This window comes from Leucopleurus acutus (assembly GCF_964270905.1).
Source record: "Leucopleurus acutus genome assembly, chromosome: 15".
NCBI classification, from domain to species: Eukaryota; Metazoa; Chordata; class Mammalia; order Artiodactyla; family Delphinidae; genus Leucopleurus; species Leucopleurus acutus.
In genome coordinates this window covers 27,979,671-27,994,524 of record NC_139157.1, presented here as the reverse complement: position 1 = coordinate 27,994,524, position 14,854 = coordinate 27,979,671, and the positions used below count along the sequence as shown (strand labels likewise).

The 14,854-nt window shown below is 35.7% G+C and overlaps 1 protein-coding gene across 3 annotated transcripts in view; it reads right to left on the bottom strand.

Annotated features, from left to right (window-relative positions):
• AHI1 (Abelson helper integration site 1) overlaps positions 1–14,854 on the bottom strand; it is a 210,435-nt gene that overhangs the window by 75,183 nt on the left and 120,398 nt on the right. The window lies entirely within an intron of this gene.

Below are 14,854 nucleotides of genomic sequence, written 5' to 3'. Positions count from 1 at the left end.
AATTAGATATAAATAATATGAATATATCTATATTATATCTATATTTACGTATGAGTTACATAATTTATACAGTTGATTTTATATAATATATATTTATATGCTATATTCCTGGCACATGGTAGGTATACAATATGTGTCAGGTATAATTATTATTATTCAACTCCTAGAGTTCTTTGAGTTATCACAGAGGAATGGTGTTTTAAAATAAAAATATCTCTATAGGACACCCGCAACTATAAATGTGATCCTATTTTCCAAATTAAATGTAGATGTGCTAACTTCAACCCCATGTCTAAAAACAAAACTGTATTGCTACCCTTGGTATAATAAGATCTGATTCTCATATATACATACATACATAAATACATAACACAGTCATTAAAATATATCCTATTTATACAATTATATAGTAGAACATAATTTGCCCAACTAGAAAATGGGCAAAGGATTTGAATAAATTATCCAAAGAAGATATACAAATAGCACTGCAAAAGATGTTCACATCATTAATCATTAAGGAAATGCAAATCAAAATCAGGAGATATAAGAGATATAACTTTTCACTCAATAAACTGGCTATAATAAAAAAGACAGTAACAAGTGTTGGTGAGGATGTGGAGAAATTGAAACTCTCATACTTGGCTGGTGGGATTGTAAAATGGTTCAGGTACTTTAGAGAACGTTTTGGCAGTTCCTCAAAATGTTAAATACAGAGTTACCATGTGACACAGCAATTTCACTACTAAATATACACCCAAGAGAACTGAAAACCTATGTCTGTCTACACAAAAACCTGTACGTAAATGTGCACACAATACTATTCATAATAGCTAAAAATGGAAGCAACCCAAATGCTCATCAATGAATTAAAGGATAAATAAAATGTGGCATATCCATATGATAGACTATTATTCAGCCATAAAAAGGAATGAGATTCTGATGCATGCTATGACATGGATGATCTCTGAAAGCATGCTAAGTGAAAGAAGCCAGATACAAAAGGTCACGTATGATATGACTGCATTTATACAAAATGTCCAGAATAGGCAAATCCACAGAGATAGGAAGTAGATTAGTATTTGCCAGGGTCTAGGAAGAGAAGGCAGTGTAGGGGGGTGGGTGGCTACTACTGAGTATGGGATTTCTATTTGGGGTGAGGAATATGTTTTAAAATTAGACACTGATGATGTGTACAAAACTATGAATATACTAAAACCCAATGAATTGTAGACTTTAAAAGAGTAAACATTTTGCTATGTGAATTATATCCAAATAAAGCTGTTATAAAAAAAGAACATCATAGAAATTATGGTTATGGAAGGTGAGGTTAGTCAGAAGAAAGGAACAGATACAAGCAAAAACACAGAGGTGGAGACCACAGTGATTCACGTCAGAGAGGGGAGTCTTGATTCTGGCTATGGAAGTGGACAAAAGAGGTTAGATTGTGGAAATATAACAGAAGAGGAAAGCAATACATGTGGTACATAAGAGAAATAGATAAGCTTAATATATTACCAAGGTTTTGTCAGTAAGAACTAAGCAGTTGGTAGCACCAGTGACAGAAGACTAAAGTGGAAAGGCCCAATATAAGTCCCAGGAAAGACAGGAATTTTATTGAGCTGTACTCATTTTCAGGTTCTTTGGTTCCCAAGTGGTTAACAGCCTAAGTATTTATTATGAAGATTTTTCTAGTAGAATGGAGAAAGAAAAGAATAATTAAGATTAGAAACATCAACTGAGGAGTCATTCATGCTTAGGTACCTGCTGACACTTGGGTGTGTACAATGAGTTTTACAAGTAGGTCTCAAGGAAGAAGGGACAAAGCCCAATCACCTCATTCTTGGGTGATACAATTACCTTTTCATTCCTGTTCTTTTTAGTCCTGTTCTTCAAACAGCTGTCTGTGGCATGTGGGTAGCATAGTTTGAAGTGTAACAGGTGCTTGCAATTTCCTTTCTCAAGGTCACAGGTGACTCTGCCAGTGCACTAGAAAAACCACAGCTTCTGGGCCCCTTTCTTCCCACCAAACCCCAAGATCCCCTTCTCCCATCCAGATTACTCTCTGTTACTTATGTGTCTTTAACCCACCCCACAGCTTTGAGAATTGAAGTGCCACTATTCTGAGGAAATCTAAGACTCTATCCACTAACCCCACCATATTTGATTAAAACTCCTTGGTGTGTGGATGGGATGTTTTCCAAGAAAAAAATTCTGCAGTAGGCTTTCTTAGATAACATCCATGGTAGATGGTGAAGAGGGAGGAATCTGTATTTGGCCGTCCTGTCCTCAAGGTCTTCATGACCCTTCTTGGCTGTCATTCTGGTCAGCCCTACCAGTATTGCTCAGTTGTCTACTCTCTTCATTACCACCCCTGCCTAATGCCATTACAAGATACAGTGATGATACAAAGATCAGATGAAATAATACACACCATGAAGCAGGGTTTTTAAAACTAAAAATTGTTTTTATAAGTGTTAATTGCTGTTAATACTATCTGAACTGCTCCCAGTTTCCACAGAATCTGCCTTGTGCCACTGAGTGACACTTTAATGGTTTAATCATATAAACTTATTCTGCTCTTAATATTTTTGGCTCATCTACCATAATGCATTAACACATTCAATTTAAATGTTTCTAAAAGACTCTTAAAGACCTTTTATGTTTCAGTTTCCCTACTGGCGAATGATGATGATGATGGTGGTGATGATGATGATACTTTTATCATACAGAATTATGATATTCATGAGATATCCTACATAAAACACTTTGCACAGTGCCTGGTACATAGTGAGTGCTCAATAAATGTTAGAGGTATGATTGCTATTACTCAACTCCTAAAGTTCTTTATCAAAGAGGAATGGCGTTTTGTAGTAAAATATTTCTGTAGTACTATAAACGTAACCATATTTTCCAAAAAAAATATAGATCTACTAACTCCAACTCCATTCTGAAAAGAAAATTTATTTCTAGGTTTGGCAAAATAAGCTTTGAATCTATAAAGTGCCCTCAGAAAAGTCTGCTCATGTTGCCATATTACCAGGCAGAGATATGGTGACAAGAAAAGTTTATGAAGTTTAATTAAAAACACAGAAGTTTTGTTCCCTCTAGGGATTTATCTTACTTACTCTTTATGCATTAAACTAATCTGTGACCCAATAATGTGGTTATACCAAGAGGTGTCTGCATTACTGGCTGCTGCACTATGATCTCTGCCAAAGATTGATCCCTGGGGACGCTGAGAAGATGGCAGGATAAAGGGCATCACGGGAAGAAGAGACCTGGTAAACTCGTGGATATTTATCAAGGTAAGAAAAGAATCTATGGAACATCTGGAGTGGCAGATGGTAAATGCCCATCTAGGCAGGAAGAATAGAGGACTAGTTTGATAACTTTTGATTAAAATTTCCCAAAATGGAAAATAATATTCCATAAAATGATGAGTCTGAAAAGTTTTTCTAAATAATTGCTTCATTTTATGGCATGATCAACTCAAGTTTTGGTTTCTGTTATGTACTATATTCAATGCTTCCTTACAGGGATCAAATTTTATATTGATTAAAAGGAAAATTTCAAGTAATCACCAAATCTTATTTTAAAAGACAGGTAAGTAAATGCTTTGCTAAAGGACAATGCAGTGTAACATTGAAATTGCTTTTAAACATTAACATCCCCCCCCCAAATGACTTTTATTTATAAGGCATTTTGTTGATAAATAAAAACTTAAATTGACCACATGTAAAGAAATTGTTGCCTTTTTGATTTTGTTCATTGTTCAATATTTTCCTCATGTTGTGAATAAAGACAATAAATAAGGGGAAAATTTGTTCATGTTACAGAGTTCAGGAGTGAGTGACCATGGCTGAAAAAAATCAGCATTCAAAAGAAAAATGAGTCAAAAATAAACTGATGAAATTCAGCAAGGATAAATGGACCACTGCACTTAGGGTTAAACGGTAATAGTGGAAAGCTGAGAGATTACTGTGTGCTAGACACCGTACTCAGTACTGGAAACAGCACTAATGAGGAGGGTACTATTATTATCTCCATTCTAGAGATGAGGATACTGAGGCACAAGTAGGTAAATAATGGGAAGACAGGTCTTGACAGTAAATCTTTAAAATATCAAGAAGTTATGGCAGGTCATAATTCAATATCAAACACAGTATGCAGATTATAGAAACCAATAATATCACTATTTTTCGTATCACAATTAGAATATTAAATCTAGTTCTGGATGTCACTTTTCCAAAGAATATGAACAAACTGGACGGAATCAGTATAGATTAAGTAGAAGAAAATGGATAGAGTTAGTCTAAAAAAGAGAATGTCAAGATGAAACAGACACTCTCAAGCATCTCAAGAGCTGTGTTTATAGCAGAGGAAATTGATTTGTTCTATAACGATCTAGAAGCAGAGTAAAACCAAGGTACTAATCATCTGTAGGTAAAGCACAAAACTTGAGTAATTATGAAAACACAGTGTTTCTAAGGTAGAAGTAGTTTTTTGTTTTCCAGGAAAGAACGTATCCATAAGCAAGGGGACTTCTTTTTGTAACCAGTGACACATCCTTCTCATACGTTGAAGCTAAATGACTAAAAATGTGTAGAGATTAGAAACGTCTCAATACACTTATCAAAATATCCCATTATTAGCGGATAATGTAGTCTTTGGCAAATATCAAGAACTCCAGAGGCTCTTAGGTAACATGTTAATTAAATAGAAAAGAATTTCCTGGCTCTATATTTACCATCTGTGTGACCCTAGTGAAGACTCTTCACTTTTCAGTGCCTCAGTTTCATAATTTATAAAATGGGGATAATAATACCTATCTAAGATTATACAGATGAAAAGAAAGTAGATATAAAGATACACTGGCAACATAGTAGGTATTCAATACATGTGTATCATTGATGCTCACAACAAAGTTAAATAAGTTTGATATAATTATGATTAACTTATTCTTAGAGATTCAGGATCATTATGAATATCAGTAATATAATAGCTAGTAATATTATGTGTAAGGTATTGGACAGTTCTCAGACTGCAGTGCTGAACAAGAACATGGAAAACCCCTCTTTTAGTGGTGTTTACATTTTACGAGGGGAGACAAAATTCCATAATTTTTTATAGGCCTTTCTGCTATAAAGTCTTGCATTCTGTAGAATGAGGCTTATGAAAAAAAAATGCAGTTGTTGCAGACTACTTAAAATCTATGGAACTTGTAACTAGGGTGCTGAAAGAAACTAACAATCCTAATCAAAGTACTAATGTGGTATTAAATCTTTGCTGGCATCTGTACCCAGCATTATGGTTAAGTCAGGTCCATGAAAGAATTTCCTTTCAATAGAGACCAGTTTATCAAAATTAAAAACCCAATCAGGTTTTAGATTTCATCAAACAAAACAATTCTTCATTTGTATTAGCAGTTCTTAAAGCTACTAAATTAGACATTAGCAAAAGGCATCTCAGCTTTTTTCTAAAATGACTCAGTCTTTCCATTTGATTATGAGAAAGCCTGCCTCTGATGGGTTTAAACTTGTAACATGCATAAATAAATCTTCTGCAATCTTATTGACATCATTCATCTATTTATTAACTGCAAGTTGCCTAATTTGCATTACAGAAACACAGACTGTACTTACAATGACAGTAAGTACTACTCCAAAGAAACAGGTTAGGGGGTGAAGTAAATGTTTTGGGTGGGGCATATCACCACCTCCCCTTATGGCATTTAACAGAGCTCCTGCTTTCTGGCTCCTGTCTTCCCAGTTTAAGCTCCTGAGGAAGCAGACTCCCTTCCAGCACTTGCTCTTTTTGCTGCTCTCAGGGGAAAAAATGACCAAAATAATTCCTCTGGAGTCAGGTCTCATGGGAACCATGTGTTCATACTTCTAGACATCTCACTAGAACTTGAGTAAGGAAGTACTTCAGCTAGAGTCTAAAATGGAATGATTTTAATTTCTTTAGTTTTTTTAATGCTTCAGATGTCCTGTTTTGGAATATTTGTGCACTTTTGAATTGTTCTTGATTCACAGTTTTGATTAGCCGATTCCTCAAGTTCCACCAGTTTGTGTAACTGAACACGACTTTATTTGTGTTGGGAAAGATAGCGAAAGAGATTGAAATGGGCAAAAAAGATTACTGGTTTCTCTTTCAGTAGAATCCTAGGCAGCCAGACCAGTGCCCTTCCTCTTCCCCACTGTACTGCACATGCTCTCTAACCCCTGCTGGCTAAATTACACCAGTTATCTGAACACCATAACCTACTGTTTGGCATCATTTCACCAAGCCCTGGGCTTATGAAGGTGGAGAGATTTGGTCTGTAGTGAAAGGACTTAGTTTTTGATCTACTGAAGACAACTAACCCACGTCTAGTTTTTGATCTACTGAAGACAACTAACCCACGTCTACTAATTAAGCAGCATGAAATTTCCAATAGCAATGGTGGTGATAGGCAATCTGTTAGTCAACCCAGTGGACACGACTGCCATGTGTATAATATATGGGTGAACTCTAACTGAATCCTGAGAATAGGAAGAATGAGAGAAATGATGAGTGAGCATTCAAGAGATGACTATCAGAAATTTGCTTAGTTTTTCTTCTTTAATATGTTGTCCTGGAACAGTAAGAGCAGATGAAAAAGACCCAAAGGAGACATAAAAGATCAACTTCTTCAACTTTCCTCATTTTACCAACTAGAAAAGTTTTAAATACTTAGTAAGGAATCTTGCTACAACTGCCTAACTCTACTCCTTTGTCTAATGCTAAAATACAGTGTGCATCCTTCTCCCCATTTATGTTCCTGAATTTTTCCTTCCATCTGAGAAAGTTTTTGAAAGTAATAATGTTGCATAAATACTAAAGCTTAATTTTTCACTTTTGAAGAGCACGGAAAAAGAAACATTTACTTCACATTCTACATAGATTCCTTTCATGGCAGCCCTATTGGCAAAACATTACTTTCTTTTGTGAAATGAGTCAGCAATATACACACAAGGCTAAGTTAACTGCTACTCTATTTTCCATACTCCTCTCATGACAGGTTTCCCGAATTGCTTCCAGTTCATCATGCCTCCTAATGTTACCATCTAGCTTCCTTTCTCCCAAACTTTTCTGACTACCTATGATGGCACAAAACCTCCAGTTAGACTCCCTTGGCTTCCAAGATGCTACACTATTCCTGACTTCCTATGTCTCTCTTTTCTGTCTGTTTTCTGTGAGGGCTCTTTTTCCAACCTTCTGAATATGGACATCCCCGAAGTCCAGTCTAGCTCTTTGTGCTTTTTTATTTCTATAGTTTCAGCCTATATTCATTGATTCGTTTAAGTATCTACTGACAGTCTATAAGCAATGGTGACTCAAGCAGACATGGTCTCTACTTTCATGAAACTTACATCCATTCTATCGAGGAAGACAAGAGATAAACATGAAAATAACTGAACAAAAAAATTACAAATTGGGATAAGTATTAAGAAGGAAAAAAAAAGGTGCAATAAAAAGACTAAGTGGGGAGTATCTACTTCAGATAGAATGGTGAAGGAAGATCCTCCGAAAAGCTGACATTTACTGGGATCTAAAGAAAAAGCCCATTATGCAAAAGGGGGTGTGTATTCCTGGCAGAGAGACCAAATGTTCAAAGCTGATAGGTGAGTAGGAGAAAGGCTGGCTGTGTTCCAGAAACTCAGAGCAAAGAGTATCATAAGGTGATGCTGAAGAGGTAGGCAGAGACCAGATCAGGCAAGGCCTGGTAGGCCCCAGGAAAGGGTTTGGGTTTTATTCTACAAGTAAGGAGAAGTTATTGAAGAGTGTTAATGAGGAGAGGGATAACCCATTCTGACTTATATTTTAAAAAGATCACCCTGGCTGCCACGACTTACAGAATCGATGAATAAAGGGATCACACATTTAGGACTGCCCAAGACAATCCCAGTTTATATGCTTGTTGTCTTGGTGTAACTGGATTTCTGCATCGACAGCAGGAGACAGTCACAATATGCAATAAATAAATAAATAAATACATACATAAACACACTTTAAAAAATGAAAAGAGAAAAAGAAAGAAGGTTGGTCAAGAGACACGCAGGTCATTGCGGCAACCTTCATCAGATTCCCTTGTTCCCAGTGTCCCTGGCCTAGCTGGGACCCCGGCGTCCTCCCTTTGATTCTTGACCTCAGGTTTGGGATATGTTCTTGTCCATATTATCTGGCCATCTCTTGTGGTGAAATAATATTCAATATCTGGTATACAGAAAAATATTGAGTGGAATGTGTCTCAACTCATTTATCCCTCACAACAATCCTTGAGGTAGGTATCACTCCCACTTGCAGACAAAGAGGTAAAGAACCCTGCCTGAAGTCATATGGAGTAAAAGTGGCCAAAGCAGGACTTGAAGCCAGGACATCTGGTCTGGACTCAGTGTTCTTAAGCCCTCTTCTAAAATTACTCCTCAATGCGAGAGACTAGACATGTTTAGGGAACTACAAGTAGCTCAGAGTGGCCAGCATTGAGTATTGGGGAAAAGTTGGAAATAAGTCTACAAAGGTAGCAGAAGGCTTCCGAACACATGCTAAATAGCTTAGCTTTCAACTGGTAGGAGATGGGGTGTACCCCAAGATCTTTAACATATGATCACATTTATGCCTTGGATAAATAACTCTGTGGAGAACGAATTTGGGAGGTGAGTCAGAGGAGACTGGTTCCTGACTGAGCTTTTTCTAAAGACTGGATATCTGTCCCTTTCCTGGATGGGGCCTTTGGACACCTGTTGTGAAGAGTCTGCTTGCTTTCCGCTTATAATGATACACAGGACTTCCCACAACCGAGGTCTGAGGCTTCTGACCGCTGGATCTTCCTTCAGGACCCCAGAGCTGTTCAGTGTGGCTCTATCAAACACAACAAATTTAGATCTTCAAACTCATCCTCTTTTCTGAGGTTCAAGCCTATATTCTCAGTTCTCTACTGAACATTTCTACTTGTTCATGGCTTCTGGTTACCTGAAATTTAACATGTCTAAAATTGAATCTATTATTCTCTAAAAATCATCCTCATCCCTATTTTTTTAAAAATCTGTTAAAAGAGTCATCATTTTCTCAGTAACCTATGTCTCCAGCCATCATTACCTCTTTTTCTTTTGAATTTCTATCATCAGTTCCAATTTCCAAATCTTTCTCATAAGCACACCTCTATTTCCATTTCCATTGCCCCTTCCTTATCCAGACCCTTAGCACCTTGAATGTGGATTAACAGTAGCTTCACAGATCATTTACTTTCTTCTAATCTCCACCTACCTGCAATTTCATGAGCTGCTTTTATTTTAATTTTTTAAAAACATTACCCCTTGATCATCTTATTCTCATGCTCAAATGCCTTACTGTTGCTTATATTGATAAAGTCTTAACTTTTTACCTAACATCCAATGATCTTTATAAATCATGCCCAAATTACCTTTTCTTAATCTATCTCATGTTCTGAAATGCTCGGCTTCAGGTAAACTGTCTCCATCTATAAACTCTGTGTACTTTCCTTCTGTGATCTTCTGTCACACTGTTACTCTGGTCTAGAACATCCTATTCCTTTTAAAATCCTATCTGTCCTTTATGATCCAGTTTAGCACCTTCCTACTCTAAACAGCCTTCCCAAATCACTACAGCCCTGGGAATTCCTAAAGCACTCAAGGCCCATCCCATATTCCTATACTTGAGTACAAGCTGCCTTGTTGACATGACATCTGTACTATATTGCTCTGAACTTTTATCCATTTCATGTATTGAGATTTAACTATTTACAGTTCACTTTTCTAATTAGACCAAGAGCTGCTCAAAGACACAAAGCATGTTTTATACTTTTTTGTATTTCTGCTTTCCCCCATACCACTCCCACACCTACCCAGCACTTGTACTGTACTGTCCTATGGGCACCGTACACCTAATGTTTGCTGATAATTTAGAAAATAAATTCCTATTATGCCACTCTTATGTTATAGTCCTCCAGTAATATGATACTTTCAGAATTTTAAAACTTTCTCAGGTAGAGAAATTTAGCAAAGTCAAAAGAGAACTGGTGGAAAAAAGCCTGAGAAAAACAAATGTCAGCAGAGTATGCTAATGGGAAAAATCAACATTAAGCTTCATAATTTACAATATCTGGAGAAAAATTAATGTGCAAATACTTAAGAAAAATATTATATTATGGATAACTCACAAGTGGTCTTAAAAAAGAATGAATTTATTGCATTTACATTTGAATTTCAATAGAATTGCTCTGAATTGCTACTTTATTGATAAGTGAAAATAGATTCTTTTATGACAAGTTATAAAAGCTTATAGTTTATCAGTTCCCTCTCCACCCTACAATTGCCTTCAGGAAGAGATTGGCCATAGGTTCTATTTTATGAGTTTTATAGGGGCACATTCACCCTAGTTTACATACTATGAATTCCCGGAAAATTCTAGATTGGCTGTCCCCAACAGTATGTTAAAATGTGAAAGACATATTTTATGTAAACATATGTACACATTTATTAAACTAATGTGCAATAATGCAATATGTAGCAATCTTGTGAACCTAGAGTGGGCTAAACAATGATAATAATCTAACAGCAGAAACAACTCAAAATGCTGTAGAATGAATATCATATAATCCATAATCATATACTCCAAAAGAGGCTCAGAATAAAGTTTAATTTGTATGTACATTTATGCATAAGTTTACTGGTAAGGGCAAGCAATACCACAAACATCTCAGATATATTTTCATAATAATAAAATACTCTAAAACACAGTAAAGTTTACCATTGACGAAAAATCATGTGACAAAAATTTATCAATCAAGCCCTTAGAAAACCTAGAAGGAGTGTAACCGCAGAATGAATGAACAGCTTGTTAAACTGGTCTTATAACAATGAAGAATAATGAACCAACATTTAAATTTCCAATCAAGCTAGGATATTTTAATTCTTAATAATTTATGCAACACTTTAACAGATGGCAAAAGTGTTCCATAACTGGTATAATTCTGATGAGACAGGCAGGAGTTTGTTTCAACCTGCTGTGGTAGATGTGTAGACCTCTACGAAAACATAAGCTGTAATTTTATAAACTGACAAAAAATCCCTTTGTTAAAAGAAAATTTGTTCTCATTAGTGGGGGTTGTGGGATCACTGAATAAAATAAGAAGAAAGAAATAGTATAAGTTAGGGTTACAGGTTTGGAATGCAGAAGCTTTACAAAAATGATTGACTACAATAGGCCATGTTGATGTTATTTGAATTTTATCATACCAGTTTTCACTGGAAGAAATTCAAAAACAGTTCTCCTCAAATCACTAAAAATACTTTATATATTCAACATGGCTTACCATGTTTTAATTCCACCAGAAAGTAGGAAAAGCTATGGGAACTGCTGTGCATATGACTGTACACTAAAAGGCAGGTATGTTTTAACTAAGTCCTTTGTGTAATAACCTAAAGTCAGAAAAGACCAGACATGTGGGTGGAAGACTTCCTTATGCTAGCTGCTATTTCTCTTTGGTTTGCAAATAAGTCCTCCACTTAAAGTAACTATGGGACTCAAGCCTATGCTGATTTAACTATTAACTTACTTTTACACCTGCCTTTCAGGGTTCAGACAATGACCTCTGATTAATCTGAGTCTGATATTATCCTTAACTTGCTGGAGGCTATAAGCAGGTGCAGCAACCCGCTCTTAAAGTGGCATGATCTAATTATCTTCATGTAATCTAATATTATGATTGTATGATGTCTTATTTGTTTTTCCTATAATAGTAACACTTCTGAGTGAATACCATTTAGTCCAAAAATCAGTGAAAAGAAAGCCACACATTTATGCATCAAATCTGAGCTAAGACATTACGTATAAAGAAAATAAAAGAAAATCTGTAATACAGGAACAGGCAAAACATGCTACCTATACAAAGGAATAACTATCAGACTGATTTGAATGTCTGTCCTGAAATACTCAATGACAGAAGGCAAAATGATGATCAATTTCCACAACATTTTGAAGGGAAAAGGTTATATTCAAATAATTAAAAGCCCTGGCAAGCTGTCTTATGCAAAGACAAATGAGAGATATTTTAAAATATGCAGATTCAGGTAATATAATTCTCAATTTATATTTCTTGAAAAAATAACTTGAAAATATACTCTTAGATATGAACAAAATTCAGAGCTCTGAATGCAAAAAAAAGTAAGTAGTGATTATAGCCAGTTAAGCAGGAAGGTTTGATTCTTTTTGGTGGAGGGGGTCATGCCATGTGGGGATATTCTGTTTTGCTTTCTATTGAAGGAAACTCAAACACAGATATGGTATTATTTATGTCAAAAAGAAAAAAAATTCCAAACAAAAAATTAAAATTCATGTAATAAATGAAAAAAAAGGGAAACAAGTAAATTAAAAAGAGAGTGAGAAAGAACACAGAACCAAGGGACAAAAGGGGTTTTGTTCTCAGGCTAACCTATATTCACTTAAAGAACACTACTGCATCCCACTATAACGCTATAAGATCAAACTATCATAACCATATATTTACAGAGAAGTTCATTCCAACCTGAAACGTCAAGAAACACATCTTTCCCTGTCACAGAGGCCTAAGAAAGTCTTGCTTCCCTCCCCTGCTGAATTAGTCGTAAGTAGCATCTAGCACTCTCCTAGACCCCAGCCATTCATGGTAGGACTTAGAGCCAAAGGAATTGTAGAGAGGTAGGCTGGAAACTGGTGGCTAGGTATGAGGACAAGAGTCATTCAGAGCCTCAGCCATTCTGAAATCCTGGCCCACTCCCCTTCTACTTTTTTTCTCAGGCCCAAAGAGTCTCTCTCCTTTTTAGCCAGTATAGTACAAAGTTTGAACTCACAAATATCCCACTTTGTAAAACTTTTAGACAGACTTTTTCCTATTTCTTTTATCTCTAAATATTTTCTTCTCTTAAACCCTTTAGGGAAAATAAGGGCACACTGACACATAGGATGAAAATTAGGTAAAATTATATTTCTGTGAAAATCAGACTTTATCTGTCCTGGGGCCCAGCAGAGATTGGGTAATGAACAGACTTGTGATTCTATTTAGAGGTTATGGAGAAAGGGCCAAGGTTAACTGTCAGCAAGTTGGGGAACTATGGGGGAGAGGAGAAAGGTTGTTGAATATGCTTAAGGTATAGTAAAGAGACAGAAGGAGAAGAGCTCAGGAAAAGACATCAGAAAGGAAGACTGGCTCAAGTCAAACCTGGGGATCTAATGAGTGTTACGGGAGCATCTGTATAAACCAAGTATTTTAAAACTTATCAACTATACAGAGTAGAAATGTTATTAATATATTAGGAGCCACCATTTAATAATCCAACTGGGAGAACATAACCAAAAACCAACAATACCTAAACTATTATGCATTAGATTTTGTTCCTAATTCACAGGAGTAATGTTGAGATCAGGGCACTACTGTAAAGTTTGTTCATGCCATTATTTCTCATGATTTCATGAATATTTGGTTCTATTATTTTATGATTTAATTCACATGGGAATCTGCCATCAGCCTACAGGGTGAAACAAAAAAACCTGGCAGGTTACACTTTTCTGAGCTCCAAAATGTACAAAACACCCAGAATGCAAACAAGGTGCTGCAGGAAAGCCTACAGGAATAAAATAAATTTCAAAAGTATATAAAATAGTCAAATGAGTAGATTATTCAAATACCTTAAAATAATTAATTTTCCATAATTGCTAGCCTTCCATTTTTAATATTAATGAATAAAATTTACATAATGTTATGGCTATTCTTTTAGCATACTTACTAAAGGATAGCTGGAACACACACACTATATCCATGTACCTTTTATGACTATGCTAATGATTAATTCCTCAAACACCAGTCGTTTCTGAAGCCCCACGTATTAAGTTACCAAACATGCTGAATCAATTATATAGATTTATAACAAATAGAAAAAATGGAGTCAATTTGTCCGTGAGGAAAATATTAATTATCAATAAAATTCAAATATAGTTTAATACTTTTTGATTTTCTTAAAAAAGGTATTACTAAATCTTTCTCACAATAGGAAATGCTGAATTGTACAGAGTACTTGAAAGATTTATTATATAGAAAGGATAAGAAACAAGAATATGCTTAGTGAAGAGATATACTCTAGTCTATTTCTTGTGAATCTTTCAACTGGGAACCAGCAACTGAAGTGTATTTCATACATACAAATACTATATACAGAGATTAAAAGGGAAATTTATTTGTCTTCCTTTTATACTATTTTTTATAATTATTATTATTATTTTTTTTTTGGCAGTATGCAGGCCTCTCACTGTTGTGGCCTCTTCCGTTGCGGAGCACAGCCTCCGGATGTGCAGGCTCAGCGGCCATGGCTCACGGGCCCAGCCGCTCAGCGGCATGTGGGATCCTCCCGGACCGGGGCACGAGCCCGTGTCCCCTGCATCGGCAGGCGGACTCTCAATCACTGCGCCACCAGGGAAGCCCTATAATTATTTTTAATATAGTAAATAGATACTATAATTCTTAAATGCCTTTTGTTGTCTGGTAGGAATAGTAGTGGGGTAAAAGATTAGATTTCACTTTTATAATAATAAGGCATAGTAGTCTACGAGAGAAATGAAGCATAATGGCTTACTTTCACTATTATAAAACATTCACTCTAAATAATGATGCTAGTGCAGAAAATAACACTCATTTTTACAAGGGTATAAATCAATTTGCATAAAGACAGTACTTTATCAAAAGTATAAAGTATTTTAAAATTAAATACCATTCTATTCATAACATTAATATAAAACAAGTACTTGTAAAAATGATACAGCATCTTATTTTCCTACATCT